Genomic DNA, 23,705 nt, shown 5'->3' on the forward strand with positions numbered 1-23,705 from the left:
GCCATGTGTGCTGAGTTCCTCTTTTTCGATAGTGTCTGTTCTGAGTTCAGCTTACACATGTGCCAGGATGGACATGCCATTCTCTCTCTTACCTAAATGTGACCTTTGGCTTCAGCCCTTTCCAGCTGACCAGTGTCTTCTCTTGCTGTTTTTTAGTCACATTTCAAAAAAAATCATTGGCTCAGGCCATCTTTTTGTGCCACTTCTGATCGTTATTCTTATTGTGCCACTTGTGATCGTTGTTCTTAGCTAAACTGTAAAGTGGCTTTCTTGGATCAGGTGTCAAGCCCCTTAAGGATGTCAGGGAGGGAGCAGGAGAGCAGCAGGGAAATAGCAAGGAACCATGGATGAGACAGGTCCCCTTGGTGAGTGAGGGGCAGGATAGAGCTGAATGCATCACACATTCTTTCTCAGTATACCGTTTGTTTTTTCAATAGAGTACTTCAGGTAAATACTTAGTAGTGCAGATTGAATAGCGTAGGAAACTAGCTAATATTTAGGTGTCCAGATTGCCTGAGAAGTATGCTGCTATTTTCTGTTCCCATTGTGACTTCAGTAGCATGGTGTGGCAGAAAGGCCACTATACTAGAGGCCAGCAGTCTTAGATTCTGGACCTGAGTTTGCTGTTCTGAAAGGCTGCACTTTCTTCACCAGATAAATCTTTAAAAGTAGAGTAGTTTCTAAGGTACTGCTAGGTCTAGCTAAAAAATCTGTGACTCAAATTGTTCTATACTGAGCTGGGGAAGGTAATTTCCACAGCACAGTTAGAATACAATCATAAGTTCAGGTTAATGTAAAAGAAAATGAGAAAGATATGAGAGGGATTGGGCCCTTAAATTAGAAAAAGATAGGGGAGTTTTGTAGTGAACCAAATTCTCCTCATTTGAACTTGTTTTATTGGAAATGGGATGATCTTCATAAACTGATTTAAGTTGGATATTACAGTCACAAACTGTAATATCCCAAGTTGTACATAAGTAGTATAATATTATAAGTGTAATATTGAAGTTTGAAATGCTCTTTATCTCCCATGCTTGTAAAAAAATCATAGTTGGATATTCAGAATAGTTAAGTAACATGGTTCTCTTTTACTTTTTAGGATTTAAGTGCCCTGTATGCTCAAAATTTGTACCCTCAGATGAAATGGATTTACATCTTGTGATGTGTTTAACAAAGCCAAGAATAACCTATAATGGTAAGTCCTGTGCTTTAATGTTTTAAATGAGGATTACTTAGATTTAATGAACTTCATGTTTCAGGTAACATTTAAAAGGACAGGAAGCACCACCATGAGCCTTGGAGGCCCACTGGTGCTCTAATTAGGCCTGGTGCTTTAAAGGGTTGTACCATTATTTTCTGACCACAATGTCTCTAGATATTCAAAACCCTGGAAGAGATTTTCCATGTGGTTTTGGTACATTTTGGAATAGACTTGGAAAAAAAAAATCAAATAGTTCACTCCTGACTTTAAATAAATGGGATAAAATAAAGGAAAAATGAGAGCTTTTCCCAAAATTTCATGAATAGAAGGACAAACTTCAAAAGTGTATGATAAATTTTAGATTTTTGAGATGTACAATTTGGTTTGAAATAGAATAAGTCGGAAGAGTTCCAGTAAACAGTGAATCCAATTGATAGGTTGACTTAATTCAACAAATGTTTTGTGAATACTCTCAAGGTATGGTGTTAGGAACTTGAGATGAAACTGACTAAAACAGAGATGGATCCTACAATCTGGGATCCATCCAAAGGTTGATCAATGTAGGAGCATTTAACAATCTGGGATTTCTACTCATTAAAAAAATAATGTTGGGAGAGGTAGAATTTAACACTGAAATGGTCATGTTACTTTGAGTAGCTTTTTTTTGTTGTTGTTTTTCAAATTGGTTTAGGAGCCTCTGATAAGATAGTGTTTCAGCCACACTGTTATAGTGGTGACAGTAGAGCACTTTGTCCCATTCATTTTCCGTGAGTAAGTAAAAAGTAGGGTTTAGTAAATGTACCTGTTGATTATATCCAGACCTTTTTATATTATAAAATTGAATTGGCTACTTTGCATAATCTAGTTGAATTTCAGTTACTTAAGAAATAAAAAGCATTTCCATTTTACCTCAAATTTGAGGTAAAAGTGATTGGGCTTGTTTCTTATCTTTACTCCATTATCTTATTGTTACTCTATTATTATGTTTATTATCGGTCTCTTTAAAGTAAATATCCTTAAATCTTAATACTCTGGCCTTGAACTTTAAAAGCACAAATGTATTTCTTTTGACCATGTGAAATAGTTGTACACAGTCTTAGTATTCTGTACATTTACTTTTTGTATAATATATTTAGAAAACAGTCTTTTATGTGTCAATATTTGGCTAAAGTCATTAAAGTTTCCTATATCACTTATTTGGTATCTTAACCAATAGGTAGTCTTCTACTTGGAGATACTGTAAACAAAAGATTTAGGTGAGTCAGAATCTTTGAAACAGACCCTTTTTAGTCACTTGGACTCCTCACAGCTTTATATTTGAATTCATAGAAGTTGATTCCTTAGAGAAATATGCATCTAAATTGTGTTGTTAAACAAAATTCAGCTGAATACATTTGAAGATCTAATTGACTTTATTCAGTGATTCAGGAATCAGGCAGCATCCCATCTAGCGGATACTGGGGCTGTACATAATGAAGGGCTTTTATAGGCAAAGGTGGGGCCAGATAAGGAAGTTGTTAGGAAAGAGCCAGTAGTTTCAGGCAAGGTCATCTTTCTTTGCAGCGGTTCTCAACCTGTGGGTCACGACCATCGGAACACACAGATAGCATATCAGATATTTACATTACGATTCATAACAGTAGCAAAATTACAGTTATGAAGTAGCAACGAAAATATTTTTATGGTTAGGGGTCACCACAACATGAGGAACTGTATTAAAGGGTCCGTGCATTAGGAAGGTAGAAAACCACTGCTTTAGGGGAAGATGGGTCTGTCTGACAGATTACCTCACTAGTGTTGATCAGCTAATTTCAGATTGACTGGTTATAGGTTACATTCCTGAGAGAGGCTGAAATTGCAATTACCGTGGGGCCTTGACTTACGAGTGTCCTGACTAACGAGTTTTTCGAGATACGAGCCATCTCTCGGCCGATTTTTTGCTTTGAGTTGCGAGCTAAAATTCGAGTTATGAGCCAGCTTCAGATACCCCACCCCTAGTTGGTGCAGCGAACATCAGTGAATGCCACAACATCAGCCCAGCATCATGTGTCTCACTCGTTCACTGTTAATTTGACATATGAGTAATTTGAGTTACGAGCTCGGTCACGGAACGAATTAAACTCGTAAGTCAAGGCCCGGCTGTACGTGAGGTTTTAAGCCTTGATTTGCTGACTTGGGACTTAACACAAGTGACTCCATCTTTGGCCTGTTGTCTCTTTTTTAACATCTCAAAAGAGAATTTTATTCAGCATAGTGCTTATTAATTTATACCTTTTGCAGCCTTATCTAAAGTAGCTAGATCTGAATTTTTTAATTTTATTTGTTATATGTATATTGACTTAACTATACAAACATTCACAGTTAGCAAGGAGAACTGGACTTGTTTTTCATGCTGGATATATTTATAGTCAAATTCCAGAAGAGGATGAATTATAGAAATTTGAATATAAGTTGGTAATATGGAGTTTCAAATTCATACTCACAGAGATGATAGTCTAAATGTTAGACTAGCCCACAACAACTTAAAAAAAAATCTGTGAATATATCAAAATACCAAGTCCAGTAACTGAAGAACAGAATTGACTGACTAGGTGGAAGCTCCTCAGGGTTTAGGCAGCTGGCTCAGCAGAGGTTCAGATAGGAGGTCCAAAGTGATCACAGTGGGAATGATTCAGAGTGTTGTGAGTGGTTATCTACTGCTGGTGGCATTTTGGCAGGATGGGAAAAATTTCAAAATGCCACAATGAGTGTCCGTATGTATAGGCTGCCCTTAAATCAGGGACTGCCTATCTCATATACCTTTCCCTCTTTCATGTTCTTCCGTTTATGCACCTAGTAATTCATTGTGTCGTCTGTGAGCATGATACAAATTTTATGAGCATACTCCCTCTTCATTTCCTTGTCCCCCATCTTCTGAAATGTTTAAGAACAAACCAAAAACATGAGATAAATATTGTCAGCAAATTCTTAGTCTTGGTTTTGTTGGTTTTTAAACTTCACTGGGTCTTAGCATGTTTTGTGTCTATTATAAAGTTCAGTTTTTATTTTAGAATTCTGTGATTGAGGGCAGTAAGATTTGTATTTAAGAAAACTTTGTTTTATTTTTAATTGGTATTATTTGTGTGTGTGCACTTGTGCCTGGAGGAGGGGTAGCTTGAAATAAGTTTGTCTTCTGAGAATTCATTATAAACTCATGTAGTGAATCAAAGCAGAGCCTTTTCAAGTCATCAGAAAGAAGTAAGATGTTAAATTGACATATTTGAAGAAATATGCATTGAGTCATTTGGAAGGGAACTTGTTCTGTAATGAAAGTGAGTTATAAGGATCCCACCTTGTGAGAAAGTGCTGTCACGCTCACTGGAATGTGGAGGTAGATTGCAGCGGGCGCTCTATTCCAGTGTGCTCCTGAGCCTTCAGGTGGCCTGGCTTTCCATGTGCGCTGGTGCAGGCAGGAACATGCTTTCTCCCTCTGTAAATACTGTCTGGCTTTTCAGCCAGTTGTGGTTCCCATTTTAAGTTATAAACTTGCTTTCTGCCTTATATACTACATTTTCTTGGGTTTAAGACACACATCCTTTACCCCCCCACACACACATTTTAATGTTTCTGAGTTCAGGATGTTTCCTGAATGGGCATGTCTCTTAACAAGTGAGGTTAAAAAAAAATTGCCAGCAACCTCCAAGCAGAATTTTAAATAAGGAGGTGATTATTGCCTGAGTTTCTGTGAACTTGCCCTTCTGTGGAAGATTTGTTATGTATTTTATTTTTTTTGTAAGAGAACATTTATTTGATAAATTATAGAGGTAGAAGAAGTAATTTCTAGAAGAAATGTGCTTAGGAAACAAGTTATAGAGGTAAAGGAAGGGCCAGTGGAGCTTAGGAGTGAGGAAGCTAATAATTACAGGCCTAGAGGGGTGGGGATTGGGGGGAGGTAAGGGAAAGGGAAAGGCAGGGATGTGTTCCCCGGAGAGAGAGTGCCAGACTTCTGTTATTTGATTTGGTGCCTGTGTGCATTTATTTGCATTGGTGATTTCTGTGGTTGAGTTTTAAGTGTGATTCCTGGTTGCAGTTTTAAATGACTTCATAGATTATAGGGCGTCATTGAAGTGAAGTGATTTTTTTTTTTTGTACTATAAATTGGCTGTCAAGCCATGAAGTAAAAAAATTAATTCAGTAGAAAGTGTCACATCTCTTATTCCATATTATGGAAATTTCAAAGTAGACAGTGTCCCAGAAGAGGTTAGAAAAACTATTCTAAAACCTACATGGGATTTCTATAGAAAAATAGTTACCTTCTGTCAATGTACCACAGCTGCTGCTGCTGCTTCTTTTTTTTTAAAAAAAAATATATTTTTATTGATTTCAGAGAGGAAGGGAGAGAGATAGAATCATCAATGATGAGAGGGAATCATTGATTGGCTGCTTCCTGCACACTCCCTATTAGGGATCGAGCCCGCAACCAGAGCATGTGCCCTGACCAGAATTGATCCTGGCATCCTGCAGTCCACAGGCCAATGCTCTATCCACTGAGCCAAACCGGATAGGGCTACCACGGCTTCTTTATCCACTCATCTGCTGATGGGCACTTGGGTTGCTGCTGATGGGCACTTGGGTTGCTTCCAAATATGGCCTATTGTAAATAATGCTGCAGTGAACATAGGTGTGTATATTCTTTTGAATTAGTGTTTTGGGCTTCCTCCATCAAATTCCCAGACATGGAATCTGTGAGGCAGAAGGCAGTTCCATTTTAAATTTTTTGAGGTAACTCCATACTGCTTTCCACAGTGGGTGCACCATACTGCATTCCCACCTGCAGTGCACGAGGGTGCCCTTTTCTCCACATTCTTGCCAACATTTGTTATTTGTGGATTTTATTGATGATAGCCATTCTGACAGGTGTGAGGTGATCTTACCTTTTGTGATAGTATGGATGGACCTGGAGAGTATTGTGCTAAAAGAAATAAGCCCGTCAGAGAAAGACAAATATCACATGATCTCACTTACTTGTGGAATCTAATGAACAAAAAAGTCCAGAGACATGGCTGCATGGAACAATCTCACAGATTTCAGAGGGAAGGGGAGAGGAGGGGAATTGGGAAGAGATTAACCAAATAATACACATGCATACTAGAGGCCCCGTGCACAGATTCGTGTACCAGTGGGGCCCTTCGGCCTGGCCTGTGCCCTCTCGCAATCCGGGACCCCTCGGGGGATGTCAGAGAGTTAGTTTCGGCCCAATCTCCGCAGGTGCACCGGTGGGGTCCCTTGGCCTGGCCTGTGGGGATTGGGCCGAAACTGGCATATTAGCCTTTTATATATATAGATATGCATAGCCCATGGACACAGACTGTAATGCCTTGAAGGCCTTGGCGGGGGCAGGTGCCGGAAGAAGGGGGAAAGTGGGGAACATCTGTAATACTGTCAATTATAAAAATAAATATAAAAAGTTTATTTACAGACCAGTTTGGAGAATAGTATGGTACTTTATGTGGGAAATGGTTATGATGTGCTGGGAGGAGGAAGTTATCACAGAAGCATAGGAAGAATTGGGTTTAGTGATTGCTGGACTTGGGGAGGGAGGAGTCACCAGGACCGGAGGATTGGTGGTGGAGTGACTCACTTTGTGGTAGAGAGCGTAGGAGAGCACCTAGCTGTTCTCTACAACATGCCAGGGATCGACCTTTCAGATGTAAAAATTAAAGGATTTTTCTCAAGGAGAGGAGTTAAGGATTTTACAGAGGGTCATTGAGTATTTTGTTCACTTCAAGAAAGATGTTTGAACTGTTAAAAGAAATGACTTGTGAATATTTTTTCAATGACCACTTATTGCTTGTATAACGTTTTTTTAAAAAATGCCTTTTCTCTCCTCCCCCTTCCCCCATAAGTCACTTTGGCCCTGATAATTCAGAACACTTCCTGGATTTGCCTAGAGTGGCCTTGAGAAGTATCTCCCCAGACACTCACTTAGGGCTTGGTTTCAGGGTAGGCTCTGCCTTTGGAGAATTGTATTTAACTCTTAACATCTTAACAGTGTATTAAGGTAATGTAAGATTAAAAGTAAAAAAGAAAAATATTCTAGATAGTCTTATTCCTTTGCCGTCTAAATATTTATAGTATTTTAAAAAAATATATTTATAGTATTTATGATTTACTTCATTTCTTTCATTTTCTGCTAAACTGATTTTGGGATCCCCAGTGTTCTTGATCCTTTAGCACCTCCTAGATCAGTGGTTCTCAACCTTCCTATGCCGTGACCCTTTAATACAGTTCTCATGTTGTGGTGACCCCCAACCACAAAATTATTTTCGTTGCTACTTCATAACTGTAATTTTGCTACTGTTATAATCGTAATGTAAATATCTGATATGCAGGATGTATTTAGGCGACCCCTGTGAAAGGGTCGTTCGACTTCCAAAGGGTTGCGACCCACAGGTTGAGAACCGCTGTCCTAGATTATAGTTACTTTTATCTTAACCCCTTTAAACTGTACTCCTTAGCATTCACCTCACTTCCTAGCACTTCCCTTGTAATGCTTTTTTACTGAAAAAATCTTTGACACCAGTTCTTGGTTTTGAAATACCATTCTCTGGTAGAGAGAACCAGGGCTCCTTGAAGAAAGGGTTCGTTCTAGGCTGGCGATCTGTATTGTCTGAAAGCCAGGAGTTGCTCAAAACCAAAAAGATGAGATTAGGTCCAGGGACACACAGAACAACCTGAAAGAGATCCCAGTGAACAATGTGAGCAACACAATTAATATGGCATGGTATTGGATTACAACCCAGAGTATGAAATAAATAAATGCGTGGATCAGCCCATCAATAAATCATACAGAAGTGTAAAAGTTTAACCCGAGGCTTAATCCTAAGAGGCAAGTCATTTATTTCTTCAATAAAAAAAAAGTTAACGTTCCCATTTGTTGTATGTATAAGATTTTTTTTCTTCCAAAATGTTCTAAAGTGCTTTCTAGAAAGATTTTTAAATATCCCCAGATCACACTAAAACATACTATATGTGGTACATGTATAATTTGAAGTACAAAATCTTAGTGTATTATCAACATTATAATAGTTGATGAAACGGATTTAGGGTGATGAGAGCCACTCTTAGAAGCCCCAGGTTTCAGAGGGAAAATGTGAGTTAATTTTGTTAGGTTTTATATTGTGGAATTCTCTTAGTGAGGGTTCCTATTCTTACTCTCCAGATATTTTATGTTAATTAAATACAGTGTACAGATGAGTGCACATAAAGTATAGTTTATTATTCATTAACATAAGACTCAACTGGACTGTGTGTTTTACCCTTTATTAAATCATAAATAACTATAAGGAAGATACACACAGTTTTATGCTCAGTGCTGCTTTTTTTTTAAAGTTTATGTCTGGTATTTTATAGTTTTGTTACTGATATGAATGGCATTTGTTTTTACCATTTGAATTTCAAACTGGTTTTGCGTAAGTTTTTTCAGGTATCTTTTGGTTAGCTGAAATTCATCCGCATATAAATCTTTTGAGAAGAGCTCATGGGAAATAATACCCTACTTACTGCATGTTTAATATTGCTTGTCTGTAATTTGTTTTTGAGTAACAGACTACCAAGTGCCCAGGTCACTGCAGCAGCAAACCCCTGGCTTTGGGGCATTTTCTTTGTCCATTGGCTGCTCATTGGTTGTTTTGTGTTTTCTCTAGTCTCCTGAGATCTTGTGTTTCATTAGCTGTTCAAAAAATATTTATTGTGAACTTACTGTGTGTAAAACACTGTGCTACTTGCTAGAATATGCAAAATCTAGGTTCTGTTCCCTCGTAGAATTTATTCTTATTTCTTTAATACAGAGGTTGCAAAGTATTGGCTACATCTGTTTCACAGACATTTTTTTGTTTGGCTTACACAGTATCAAACATGTTTTTTGAATCAGTATTTTGAAATTAAGAAATATCACCTAAAAACTTTGCAGCTAGCTCCTTTCGATACATAATGCCTCTTTAATAAGACTGTGTGTACCAATTTACCACGGTTACCTATTAATCCCTGAAACCAAAGCCAAATTCAGTTGACATTTATTGTCACAACTGGGCTGTTTATAAACATAGTTTTTTAAAGATGAGCTACTTTAATGTTTTCTGGCAACTCCCCTATAGGCATTTGAGTTTGTGATCCTTGTACAGTATTTATCACTCAGCCTGCTAATTTTCTTACAGATCAGGTGGAAGCAGAAGGGAAAGACTGCAACACTCTAGCCTCCATCAACAAAAGCAATAGGCATACACACTTGAGTTGACCTTTTTCACTTTACTTCAATAAGGTGATAGGTAAATTTTTTTATATTTAAATATTTTTATGTTCATTTGCTCTTTTATTTTTAATCATCAATATTGAAGACAGTGTCAGATGTAGGTATTATGACCTACAATTTATTTGAAGAAGATGAAGAAGTTGGTGCCAAGTTCAAGCGTGTTCTTTTTCCATGAGACTGCCTTTCATTTGCTTGTCTCATTACGGCCTCTCAGCAATCTTGAGAGACAGGTACAGCCTGCAGGTTTCATCGCTTGTTTAGATTGGAGAAAGCAAACTCAGAGGAAGAGTTCTTTCTTGCCATTAATCACGTAACTAGTCCTCAGAACAAACCTGCTCTTGCCAGGTACAGTGCTAGACATGTAACAGGTAGTACCCTATTTAAATCTTACCACTGCCGTATGAAGTAGGTATTGTTATCCCCATTATTTTCCTGAATAAGATGGAGAGTTGGAGTTTGAACCTAGAACTGTCTATAGTAACATATTATCCGATTGTTTGGTTCCTTTTTTGTTGCCATTAAGAGGCTACATTTGGTTTGGTGGAGTTTATTTTGGAATGTTGTTTTGCTCTGTAGTGATTCAAAACAAAAGGGGACCTGAAACTAAGTTTAGTTCAAAGTATACTTACTCTATTTTTTTATAGATTCAGCAGTTTCTTTTTATGTGGGCAGTACATTTAAAAATACTTGTTTAGGGTTTAGCAAATCAGTGTAGCAGTTGGTTTTAAATTTTGGTTTATTGTTGATTTTTGACAAAGGGCATATGAAAGTTAATTTGATTTGAAGATTAGGCAGTGTGATAATTTCTTAAGTGATTTGTATGACTTTTTGCAGCTTGTGAGATAATCTGTATATCTATAAAAGCCTAAGTGACCAAACCACCAGTTGCTATGATGCGCACTGACCACCAGGGGGCAGACACTCAATGCAGGAGCTGCCCCCTGGTGGTCAGTACACTCCCAGAGCCAACCTCCTGTGGTCCCTCCCTCCCCGCCCCCCGTGGGCCGGCCCCCATTGGGGCTGGCCGGCCAACCTCCCGTGTCCCTCCTCTCCACCCCCAGCCGGCCAACCACCCATGTCCCTTCCCCACCGCCGGTGGCCACGATTGGACCCTATCTCTGGCTGGCCAACCTCTGCAATACCAACTCCCCCACCCCCCGCCCACACACACCCACAGACAGCCCCAATGGCCCTAATCGGGACTGGGCAAGACAGCTCCAGTCGGCCAACTAGGCCGAGGGACCCCAGTGTGCATGAATTCATGCACCAGGCCTCTAGTTAATTTTATAAAGTACTTTATCCTGAGCTAGCTTTTTTAGGTAAGTTAAGAACAAAAAGGCCCAAGAAAGCTAAATATGTAAGTATCGAGTTAGTGTTCCTTTTGTATATTTTACTTTCAGTTTGGGTTCTATTTTATTTTACTTAAATTTTCTTGGAGAGGGTGCCCAATGGTGATTTTCAAAATATTCCCAAGAATGCATGTGTTTTTTCTTAAAAGTCATCAGAAGAGTTACAAGTTCTATTCCCTTTTGAGGAATTAGTCTTAATTTAAATATATATATATATACATATATATATATATATATCCATATCTATCTATCTATGTATTTTTTTTATTGATTTGAGAGAGGTAGGGAGAGGGAGAGAAATAACAGTTGGTTGCCTCCTGCATGCCCCCCACTGGGGATCAAGCTCCCAACCCGGCATGTGCACTGAATCCAACTGGCAGCCTCTTGGTCCAACCAAGTTGCACCAGCCAGGTCAGTCTTAGTTTTAAATTAAGTTTCTAACAATGCAGATGAAAAGTGGCTTATTTTTTTGGTCAATTCTCAGTTATATTTAAACCAAAGAAAGTGTTGATGCAGTAATTGTCAATGGCATCTAAGCAGAGGAAGCTAGTAATTCCTCCTGGAAACAGTAAGTTTTGTAAGAAGTTATAAAAACTGACACTGACTAGGAACTTTGAGTTTTAAATAGTTTAATGAAAGCTATCCCATGTTTTTATTGATATATTTGTCTTACACTAAAAAAGACAATTTCCTTTTGTTAAAATATCATTTCTAATTCTCCTGAGTATATTTGAGTATAGTATCAGCTCTTGGACCTATAATCTAGAATAATGTTAACTTCTTTTAAGTTCATTAGAGATAACTTTGTCACAAAGTACTTATTAATAAACCTTGCAAGCCCCAATTTTTCATACTTTGAGTAAATGCTTCTTACTAATGTTGTGAATTTTTTTTTAATTCTTGATTTTTCTAGGGATTATTTCACATTTCAGCTGCTTTTGTTTTCTACTGCTATCATTGAGGGTTCAAGAACAAAAAATAAGTCTTCAGGTAAAACGCCTGACCCATAATAGTGCTTGGCATTGTATTTTGCTGAAAAGATCATATACCTGTTTGGATGCTTGATCTGAAAATAGAGTTGTGATGATTATGAAATTTTCGCATGGAATTTCCTTGGCTGCCTTAAACAAATTTGGTTTTATTTGTTGTTTTTCTTTTCCTTTCCCCCCCCCCACCCCCCAAAAGGATATTGGCTGTCTGCTTTTATTCATGTGCCTCGATCTGCAATTTACTGTATGGATATGTGCTTGTACTTGCTAAATATTTTAATTTTATGTATTTGGCTGCTTGAATTTTAAATAATTTCTTTGGACAATGAAAATTAAGAGCTTGAGGCTACAAGTGAAATATCAATTTACGGAAGTTTTTAATTAGTTTATAAATGTATGCTCCTTCTCTATATTTTAAGGTTTCATATTTTATGAAAATAAAATAAAATTTAAAATGCAATTCCTCAGTTGCACTGGCCACATTTCAAGTGCTCCTTTTGGGCCATATGTGGCTTGTAGCTACCATTTGGGGCAGCACAGATGGGAGACTGTTTCTGTGGTCACAGAGAGTTCTGTGGACAGCACTGTTTTCCTGTCCAGTAGAAGGAAGTTAGCAGAAACATGTAAGCTCATTTCTCATACCAGTTTTTATAACAGTTTAGTAACTTTCGAAGATGAAGTATATGACTAGCCTTGAGCTGTTTTCTTTACATAGGGTAAGCCATCTCCATATTGAGTATTTCAAACTTAAAGTTGCCTAAAACAGTTCATTTGTGTAATTATGTTATTTCAAAGTGAAATTGTTTCTTGTAGCAAAATTCATGAAGTAGTAAAAAGGCCAAGTAATTAGTTTAAATTTGAATTCTGAGTCCAGGACTCACTAGTTGTAACTTTTCTGGTAAGTTACTTAACTTCTTTGAGCCTCAATTTGCTTATCAGTAAAATGGAGGTAACATTAGTTACCTTGTAAAATTAAAAAATTTAAAAGACTTAAATATATCTAAAAGCATGTAACAAAGTGGACATTTATAATACCTTTATCTATAGAATGAAGCCAAAACACTTAAATTAATTAGGCAGTATCATTTGAGGGGGTTGTTCCCAGCCTGTCTATTGTAATAGGTCTCTAGAAGTCGCTAGGTCAGGGAGTATTCCATAGAAGTTTCTGGTGGCCAAGGCATTATTTCTGACATTGTATAAAATTAAAACAACTAGAATACCAGAATGGGGAGGGGGAAAAATAGAAAAATGATAACTTTGTTATTGGAGAAGTCTGCAAAGTACTTTCTAATACTTTGTATAGTTTTACAACAAAGTTTTTCACATAATTCTTTAAAATTTCATCTCCATAATATGTGGAGTTAAAAAAGAGTGAAAGGAAATTCAAGGTTTACCAAGATTTTTCGGTTGCCTAGCTAACCAATAGTGAGAACGGAAATTGATATTATGTTTTCAACTTTAAGTCTTATGCTCTTTCTGCTTCAGTATGCTGTTTCCTTAATAGTAGTTGTGATTTCAGGTAGGTGTATATTTCAGAATCTCTGGGGATGGGTCCAGGTATATGTAATTTTTTTTCTTACGTTGAGACAGAATGCATACCCAAGTGATTCTGGTGTCCACCTCTGGCTAAAAATCATTGCTCTCTTCCAGGTTTAATTTTCTATTTCAGTACATCTAAATTAGTGCTTAGACCACACAAATAAGACAAAGAATGAAACTGATATTTAGGTAGATGAGCAACAACACTTGAAAAAGCAATTCAGTTTAGTTTCCTGTTCACAATCTTGATGGCCTGCCTCTCCATTTGATCAGTGCTGGTGGCGAGGAAGGTTCCAGAGTAGCCAGCTCTGGAAGTTGAGTCCATTAGTGCTCCCCCTTCCGCTTCCCTGAGATCAGTTTTGGCTCCTTAATACTAGTAGTCTGCTCTCATTGTGTCCAGGTCCTCGGGCATCGCCTCCTTATCACCATGGGTAATAAGTAGCCTCATGAATGTTTTCAGTTGTTTGACTGAAGTTTTTTTGTTTGTTGTTTTTTTTTAATCTTCATCCGAGGATATTTTTCCGTTGATTTTTAGGGAAAGTGGAAGAGAGAGAGAAAGACAGAGAGAAACATCCATATGAGAGAAACACATCGATTGGTTGCTTCCTGCACAAGCCCTGACCAGGGCCCAGGCCCAGGGGTCCTGCAACCAAGGTACGTGCCCTTGACCAGAATCAAACCCAGGACCCTTTGGTCCACAGGCCAATACTCTGTCCACTGAGCCAAACCGGCTAGGGCTTGGCTGAAGATTCTTAATAAACTTTCCTCAGCTGTCTTGAAGATGCTTCAGTGTCCTGGATTTAGTGGTATTTGCAGGCCGTTTTTAATGCTGAATGCATCACATTACTAATAAGCTCAAAATTGAATGAAAAGACCATGTCATGATGGGGTGGGATAGGTGCATACTCTAGCAAACCCTCAGGTAGGCGACAGTTAATCACATTGTGTAGTGGATTTTCAAAAAAAAACGTATTTTCAAAAATACAAAGACAGATTCTATTGGAAATTACTTTCAAATTTGAAAATTAAGCATTTGCTATTTGAGGCAGTAACTGAGGTTTTGCAATGAGTGAACTGTCTTAACTCAGAAATGCTTATCAAAACGCAGTTGAGCAGGAGCAATAATATGCTAACATTGGCTTTTAATTTTCTGAGCAGAGATCGTGCCACTAGAAACTATTTACAGTGAATAAACAGAGGGCTACTCCTGTGTTGAAATGAATGTGCTTGGAATGTTCTTCTATATAGGTGTACCTTTCTTAACATAAAAAATACAGCTCTGATAATTTTTCATTACTAAGATTTAGGGAGCCTATGATTAACATGACTGATTTTAATAATGGCATTCTAGATTAAACAAAAAGTTTTTAAACTTAATACCTACAAAGTATAACATAACATTCTTATTTTTCAAAATATATTGTTACGATAGATATATGCAGATTAGATTTATCCTTGTTGCACTGTAAATAAATGTTCTTATAAACAAGATAAAACCAAGGCCTTTTAAGATATTAAAGTTATCCCAAATCAAAGATTAATAAAAAAAAAAACTATTGCAATAAACAAATGAGACTTGACAATCATAGATCAACTTAAATGTATTGTAAGACAGTTACTTTTCTGTGAACAATGTATTCAGAAGCCTGTACTTAGTGGATTTCTACTTACTTTCATTTGGTGTTGAGAATCTGGTACATAGACTTCTATAGCAAAAATATGTTAATACTTTTTCTTCCTTTTTTTAATAAATATATATTTTTTTTATTTAAGATATTACATATGTGTCCTTATCCCCACGTTACCCCCTATCCCCCCGCTCCTGCCCTCACCCCCCTGTTGTCCGTGTCCATTGGTTAGGCCTATATGTTTGCATATAAGTCCTTTGGTCGACCCCGCCCCCCCTACCCCCACCTTCCCCTACCTTCCCTCTAAGGCCCGACAGTCCAATCAATGCCTCTCTGTCTCTGGATCTGTCCTTGTTCATCAGTTTATGTTGTTCATTATATTCCACAAATTAGTGAGATCATGTGGTATTTATGCTTCTCTGACTGGCTTATTTCACTTAGCATAAAGCTCTCCAGTTCCATCCATGCTGTGGCAAATGGTAAGAATTCCTTCTTTTTTACAGCAGCATAGTATTCCATTGTGTAGATGTACCACAGTTTTTTTAATCCATTCATCTGTTGATGGGCACTTAGGCTGTTTCCAAATCTTAGCTATGGTAAATTGTGCTGCTATGAACATAGGGATGCTTATATCCTTTCTGATTGGTGTTTCTGGTTTCTTGGGATGTATTCCTAGAAGTGGGATCACTGGGTCAAATGGGAGCTCCATTTTTAACTTTTTGAGGAAACTCCATACCAGGGGTCCTCATACTTTTTAAACAGGGGGCCAGTTCACTGTCCCTCAGACCGTTGGAGGGCCGGACTATAGTTAAAAAAAAAAAAACAGTGAACAAATGCCTATGCATACTGCACATATCTTATTTTGAAGTAAAAAAGCAAAACGGGAACAAATACAATATTTGTATTTGCATGTGGCCTGCGGGCCGTAGTTTGAGGACCCCTGCTCCATACTGTCTTCTATAGTGGCTGCACCAGTCTGCATTCCCACTAGCAGTGGAGGAGGGTTCCTTTTTCTCCGCATCCTCTCCAGCACTTGTTGTTTGTTGATTTGTTGATGATAGCCATTCTGACAGGTGTGAGATGGTACCTCATTGTTGTTTTGATTTGCATCTCTCAGATGATTAGTGACTTTGAGCATGTTTTCATGTCTCTTGGCTTTCTGAATGTCCTCTTTTGAAAAGTGTCTATTTAGGTCCTTTGCCCATTTATTTGATTGGATTGTTTATGTTCCTTTTGTTAAGTTGTATGAGTTCCCTATAAATGTTGGAGATTAACCCTTATCGGTGATAACATTGGCAATACTTTTCCTCTTTTAAAATCTGGTCCATCTCATTTTCTTAATTTATGACATTTTAGATTCTGTGGCTCTTTTAGACTTAAATCTAGATGCATTGTTAATGTATTCCAAATATAGAAAGTATGATACCCTATTTCATCAATTTTAAGACATGCTTCTTCTTCATACTTTGAAAAATGAGATGCATCTTAAAATTGATTTGTATCATAGTTTAATGGAGGCATTTTTCCCCTTGGTGGTATGTAAAACTAGTAGGTAATCATTGATGTTTTATACTTGATAAAAAGTGATGGTTCTTTTTAAAAAAATATATGATTTGTGGTATATCTTTGTGGTAAAAATCTAAGTGGTGAGAATATACTAGTATTATACTAGAGGCCCAATGCACGAAATTTGTGCAAGAGTGGGCCTTCCTTCCCCCAGCTGCCGGCACCAACTTCCCTCTGGCACCCAGCACCCAGCACCCGGGATCTGGGCTTCCCTCACAGCCCTGGCTTCGTCCGGAAGGTTGTCTGGTCTAATTAGCATATTACGCTTTTATTATTATAGATTATTTGGAATTATAGACTTCTAGTGTTTTCTTCAGATTTCTTTCTTTTTGTTCTCACTATCATATTCCTAGTGTCAAATCTAAAACAATTTTGTAATAAGTTTGATGTTCTTTATTCAGTGGAAAACAGTCCGGGGATTGTGGGTGTACATTGCCTACTAGCACTTTCTGAGGGATTTTGGGCAGGAGCAAGTTTTATAGAGTGTTCAAAGAGACAACAAGAAAGGGCACGTGTGGCGGGGAGCTCCATTAGCAGCTCCTACTTCCTAGGGTAGGGTAAGCTGGCTGGAACTGAGTTGGAGGACTGATTGGTGTTAGGTTCCTTTGACAGTGAGGTGTTCCCCTTAGTGCATGCTGCTTTTGGGTTAGGTTTGTGACATGGATGGGGCCACTAGGGTGGCCTTCATTTTGTGGGTCTCCATATACCAATTAACTTTATCACTGATTTCGTAGGTGTTTTACATTAAACTGGTTCCCTATCTGTGGAAAGCTATCCAGAATTTAAAAAAAAAAAGAAAAATGGAGATCAAGAGAAGGAGGCAAGACTTGGGGTTGGAGATGGGGTGGAGTTAAGGTAGTGGGTGGGATCTCCAGGATTAAGAAAAGAAAAATGGGGCAGGACACTTTAGGGGGCCATTACTAAGCATTTTTCACTTACCCAGCTTTACTTGTCTGGAAATCCTTTTCAGGTTGAGTCTCTGGTTGTGACATACTAGCTCATGCGCTACTCAGTAGTTATCTAGGGAATACTCACCTCAGCCTATTCCCTAGATTCCAAAAGCACAAATCCTCTGCCAAAGCCTTTTTTCTGCAGAAGTTGCCCTGGTACCCCCTCCAGCCTTTCGGGTAAATCATCTGCTGCTACCTTCTCTTTTATAGGCCACATGGAGTTGTGTTTCCTCATAATCTGCGGTCTCAAAATTAATAACTAAAAGGGGAATGCTTAGGGAATATACTTTTCTACAAGGAACTATTATATTTATGGGAACAATTAAATTTGTTGGTTTTTATAGTACAAATACTTAATTTTTGGAAACTTCCTTACCTTACTCTGTCTTTCAGCATTTAGGTAGAGATTGGTGCAGTCTTTCCGCTTTACTTCAAATATGAGTGCTGAGTTTTATATATTCCTGACAAAATATGCCAGTCATCACTCTTCATCAGTTAGCATTCACGTGGTTCTTTTTCTGCTTATTGTCCTGCCTTTGTTTCCTTTTTCCTCAGAGGATGTCCTGAGTAAAGATACTGGGGAATGTGCGATATGCCTGGAAGACTTGCAGCAAGGGGACACGATAGCACGGCTGCCTTGTCTGTGCATCTACCATAAAGGGTGAGTTTATCTCTGTGCTCACACAATGATTTTAGCGAAGATCTTCCTCAGAGTTTCAGACATTGTAGTGAGGGCGGAAAAGGTTTCTTCTTCACTGAAACTCCCTCCCCCCATTTCTTAACAAATAATGCCCCCTTTTTTTACTGCTAGAATTAAGATTTAAGCCCCTATCTGTTTGTACCCAAAAATCTATCATTTGTCCAGCATTTACTGTGACCCAGGTATTGTTCACAGCTTCTAAAATCGGTCGCTCATGTAAGCCTTGTATCAGCCTCATTTCACAATAGGAAATAAGCTGAGGGACAATAGTAAAAAAAATCTCTCCAAGGCCACCTGGCTAGTCAATGGAAGAGCCGAGGTTCTACCCATATCTGTTTGACTCCAGATTCTACCTGGTTTCTTCTAAAGTATTTGTGGTTTCAGAGCAACACAGGAAATATTTTAAACTAACTGCAAGAAGAATATTAGCCAAGCTGTCGTGTGTGTGTGTGTGTGTGTGTGTGGTCTGTGTTAATCCTCACCAAGGATATTTTTCCATTTTTTTAAAGAGAGTGGGAGATGGGGAGAGACAGAGAGAAACACTGATTGGTTGCCTCCTGCATGCGTCTCAACCAGGGCTGGGGGTCGTACCTGCAACCAAGGTATGTGCCCTTAACCAGAATTGAACCTGGGACCCCAGGCCAACCCTCTATCCACTGAGCCAAACCAGCAAGGGCCAAACCATCTTGGTTTATGGCATGTGCAGATTTGAAATGTGTCAATGGAGAGAATGTTAAATAGTTTGAATCCTGCTGGGGAAAATTCCTGGCTGTTGGGCAAGTTACTTAAGTTTATCATTTGCCACAGGGAGCTTTCTGTGGTGATAGAAGTGTTCTGTATCCGTACTGTTAGTAGAGGAGCCACCAGCCATGTGGCTGTTGAGTACTTAAAGTGTGGCTAGTGTGACTAAGGAACTGCATTTTTCTTTCATTTCACTTAATGAATTTAAGTTTAAACAGCCACATGTGGTACGTGGCTACTGCATTGAACAGTGCAGATCGACAGGATAATGGTGTGCACCCTAATATTTAACTTCCCAACAAAATCATCAAATACTTCATAAATGTGAGTGGATGATGATATACTTATTTGTGTATGTATATGTACTACAGGATGGAACAGAGTTAAAATAAGTATTTAATATTCACATATAAATATGGTCTTTTTAAATGTGATGCAGTATTGTCAAGAATTAAAATTTAAAAGCAGTTTTTGATTACATTGATAGGTGATATGAACAGGTTGATATTTATATAAATGAATATTTTGAAGCGAAACACAGCTTTTCAGATTTGTCATTTGATTTTGAATATTGGTAAAGTGGTAGTTCTTTTGATTCTTTTTATAATGATTGTTGCTTAAACTTCAAAGTATTTTATAGCATAATTTTACAAAGATTATTTCCTTAACTGCTTAGAATAAGCAAAATGTAATAAGCACATTTTTATCTTTTACTTATATGTATATGCCAAATATGATCACTTAAAAGTATTTCATTTTTCTTTTGCAAAGAGGTAAGCATTTTTTATTATGCCTGTCATGACATTAATAATTAAGCATAAATGTTTCACTTTTTCTGGTTTTATTATTTTCTAGCTGCATAGATGAATGGTTTGAAGTAAATAGATCTTGCCCTGAGCACCCTTCAGATTAAGCATCAGCTTCCTGTTTTATAGGTAATTCTCCCTTTTTGTTTTAATTGCCTTTTGAAGTGTTATTTGGATTATACATTCTTAACCATTTTCTTTGCTTATCCAAACTACTCCTCATCCGTTCAGGTGTTTCATGAAATTGCCACAAGTCAGTCCCACTTCGGGCTCTACTTCTAATCCTGGTTCTCTTGCTGTTTCCACCGCATCTGCAATTACTTCCTCCACTGAAGTCTAGACCCCTCAAAGTCATCTATGAGGGTTGGAATCAACTTCCTAACCCCTGTAGTGTTGATGTTTTGCCTTCTTCCCACAAAGCACTAATTTTTTTTAATGGTGTCTATAATACTGAATCCTTCCAGGGGGTTTTCAGAGGAATGACTGTCTGGCAAATACAGCTTTGCAAAATGTATTTCTTGAATAAGACTTGAAAATCAAAATTAGTCCTTGATTTCCTGGGCTTCAGAATGGATGTTGTGTTAGGCAAGAAAACAGAAGTCATCTCATTGTACATCCCCATCAGAGCTCTTGGGTGACCGGGTACATTGTCAATGAGCAGCACTGTTTTGAAAGGAATTTTTTTTCTGATCAGTACGTCTCAGCAGTGGCTTAAAATATTCAGTAACCATGTTGTAAACCATGGTTTACATGCTGTTCTCCAGGTTTTGTTTTTCTGTTTATGTAGCAGAGTAGATTGAGCATATTCTTCAGGGCCCTGGGACTTTCAAGTTGGAAAGGAGCATTGGCTTCAACTTAATTGCATTAGCCCCTGGCAAGAGTTAGCCCGTCATTTGAAGCTTCAAAGCCAGGCACTGACTGCTCCTCCCTGGCTATGGAAGTCCTAGATGACATCTAAGGCTGTGTTGTTTACATGCAAGTGTGTTGTGGAATGTAGCCACCTTCATCACCTTGGCTAGACTTTCTGAGTAACTTGCTGCAGCTTCTACATTAGCACTTGCTGCTTCACCTTGCACTTTTATGTTATGGGGACGGCTTCTTTCCTTAAACTTCATAAACCAACTTCTGCCAGCTTCACGCTTTTTCTTCTTCCTCCTCACCTCTCAGCCTCCATAGAATTGAAGAGAGTTGGGGCTTTGCTTTGGATTAGGCTTTGGCATAGAGGAATGTGGCTGGTTTGATCTTCTCTAGACCAGTAGAACTTTGCCCATATCAGCAATAAGGCTGTTTAGCTTTCTTACTCGTGCATTCAGTGGAGTAGCACTTTTAACTTCTTAAAAGAACTTGTCCTTTGGCCTGGCCAGCATGGCTAAGTGGTTGAGCATCAACCTATGAACCAGGAGGTCATGGCTTGATCCCCAGTGCAGGGCGTGCAGGAGAAAGCTAATCAGTGATCCTCTCATCATGGATGTTTCTGTCTCTCTCTCCCTCTTCCTTCCTCTCTGAAATCAGTAATTGAAAAGAAGAAGAAAAGCTTATCCTTTGTATTCACTATTTGGCTACCTGGTACAAGAGCCTGGCTTTTAGCCTGTCATCTTTCAACATGCCTTTCTCACTAAGCTTCCTCCTTTCTGGCTTCTGGCTTAAAGTGAGAGATGTGTGACTCTTCCTTCCACATGAACCCTTAGAGGTCATTGTAGAGTTATTAATTGGCCGTTGTTCAATATTGTTGTGTCTTGGGGAATAGGGAGGCCCAAGGAGAAGGATAGAAGACTGGGGAACGGGCAGTTGCTGGAGCAGTCAGAACACATACAACATTTATCTATTAAGTTTGTCTTATGTGGGCATGGTGTGTGGTGCTCCAAAACATTTACGATAGTAACATCAAAGATCACTGATCACTGATCACAGATCACCATAACAAGTAGAATAATGACAAAGTTGAAATGTTGACATAGTCTTTATTGTAGAGGAGAGATAACTATGTGGTGGTGATTTTTTGTGATATTTTAAGCTTTAATTGGTCCTTCTGTGTGTCCTTGATCTGTTCTTTTGAAGAACACTACTTTTATGAGTTTTTAGAATAGTAAGTGTGAAAATTTACGGTAACTAAATCAATGTTCATGGGGAAATGAATGTTTTGATTTGTATTACTAGTGTGGACCTTTGCTTAAATCAAAATGTGTCTACTTTTACACAGGTTTTCTTCTCTTCTCAAGATGCTTAAAAAAACAAGAGGAAATGGGGATCTGTCTCTGGAAAAACAAAAACAAAAAATGCAGGCATACTCAGCCAAAAATCTGAGTTCTGTGCGACTCAGTTGATGCAGAGGTGGACAATCATATAGGGAAAAACCCTGCTGGAGGGAGGACATTTGCCACAGAACTCAGTGCACCAAACATGACATAAGGACTCACAGGGATTTTGAAAATGCTGCACATCCCTTAATAGTCATCTACATAGGTAATGCTGATAAACATTTTGTATGCAGACGCCAAAGTTAACTGATTTAAAAGTTGATTTACTTCTTATTAAGCTCTCTAGAACTGCGCAACTAGTGTTTTGATTTGTTGTGTTTTTTAGTTTGGGGGTCTCTTTGTTTTCCCCAACATGATTCTGCATTCATCTATTTTAAAATTGAAGACCACATATACTCTTCTTCCTATAAATTAAAGTCTTAAATGTGAAACCAAGAAATGTAATCAAGCAGTGAAACGTTCTCTGAATGTAGACCATGATCTCAAGTTCTAATATTTTCTCCCCAAGAGTGGAAAATAGACTTCTACATAGGAAAGCTAAAATACTTTAACATTTTAAGTTAAAAGTTTAATGTTATCAGAATGCAGTCCAAAGAGTAAATCAGGTTACATAATTACATTTTAATGAATTAAATATTGGATTGTCTACTGAATTGTAATTTCTTAAGTATATTCTTTCCTCTTAAATAAAACTGCTCAACAGCTAATCAGCATTGAATCATCTTGCAGCTATGCAACTTTAAAAGAAATACAAATTACCAGTTTTAAGTGCTGCCAGGTACAGTAATGTTGTTTTAACGGGTATTTTCATTTGTTCTTTTCATGTAATTATTTAATTGTGCTTTGCATCTCCAGGCAGTTTTCCCACATTTGGGTAAATGTTTTAGCAGGTTGTAAGCTTCATAACTTATGAAAAGAGTAAAATAAAATTTTCTTGAGTGAAACTTGGAATAATTTGAGGGACTTTTATATACTTTTAAAAATCAGAAATCAATTAGGATGCCAGATTTATAGCAGTTTGCATCTTTAATTTTCCAGATAATCTGGAAGTTAGTGTTTGATAAATGATTTTTAAAGCAAATATGAAGATTTTGTTAATTTATAATTTATTAGTGTGTTGTTACTGTAATTGAAAATGTTATAGAACATTTAAATTCAGTCTTGTGTAGAAAGAAATGTATTAAGCAAAATTATGTGAATAAATATTCCCACAAAATACATCTGAATGGTTAAAAAATACTGGAAGAGAGTTACTAGGGCTGCAATACAGAAATGTCCTATTTTTTCTTTTTTTGTGTTTCAATATCAGAAATCCCAATAAGTAGATTCCTATTTTCAACCTGGGGAAATGTTATCAGTGAGCATTTAAGCAGTGCACTTTATTTGGCATAAGTGAAAGTTGCACAGAAACATTTCCTTGTTTTAAGCCTTCTTTCATGTATTTAAGTATTTGTCTTTCTACTTAATGCTGCTATTCTTTATTCTCTTTTTTTCTCTCTATTGTTTTTGTCCCCCCCCCCCCCCCTTTGAAGGGCATGTACAGGAGCAACTGCTGCTACTCAGCAAAATGTGTGTATTATAAACAATTAAAGAGTTCTTCATTGCTTTCTGTGTGATTCTAGACCGAATAACATTTTCCCTAAAGTCATGCTGTGAAATGCCTTTGTTATGCTGCACTTGATAAAGGA

General features: G+C 37.8%; 1 long non-coding RNA gene across 1 annotated transcript; it reads left to right on the plus strand.

Annotated features, from left to right (window-relative positions):
* The first annotated feature begins 1,099 nt into the window (after window positions 1-1,099).
* Window positions 1,100-23,621, plus strand: LOC308526691. The gene is made up of 4 exons (XR_013996569.1): window positions 1,100-1,195; window positions 18,068-18,173; window positions 19,809-19,888; window positions 21,960-23,621. It is a non-coding gene; the product is annotated as an uncharacterized lncRNA (long non-coding RNA).
* Window positions 23,622-23,705: the final 84 nt, after the last annotated feature.

Source organism: Myotis nattereri, assembly GCF_964212035.1.
Source record: "Myotis nattereri genome assembly, chromosome: 11".
Classification (NCBI taxonomy): domain Eukaryota; kingdom Metazoa; phylum Chordata; class Mammalia; order Chiroptera; family Vespertilionidae; genus Myotis; species Myotis nattereri.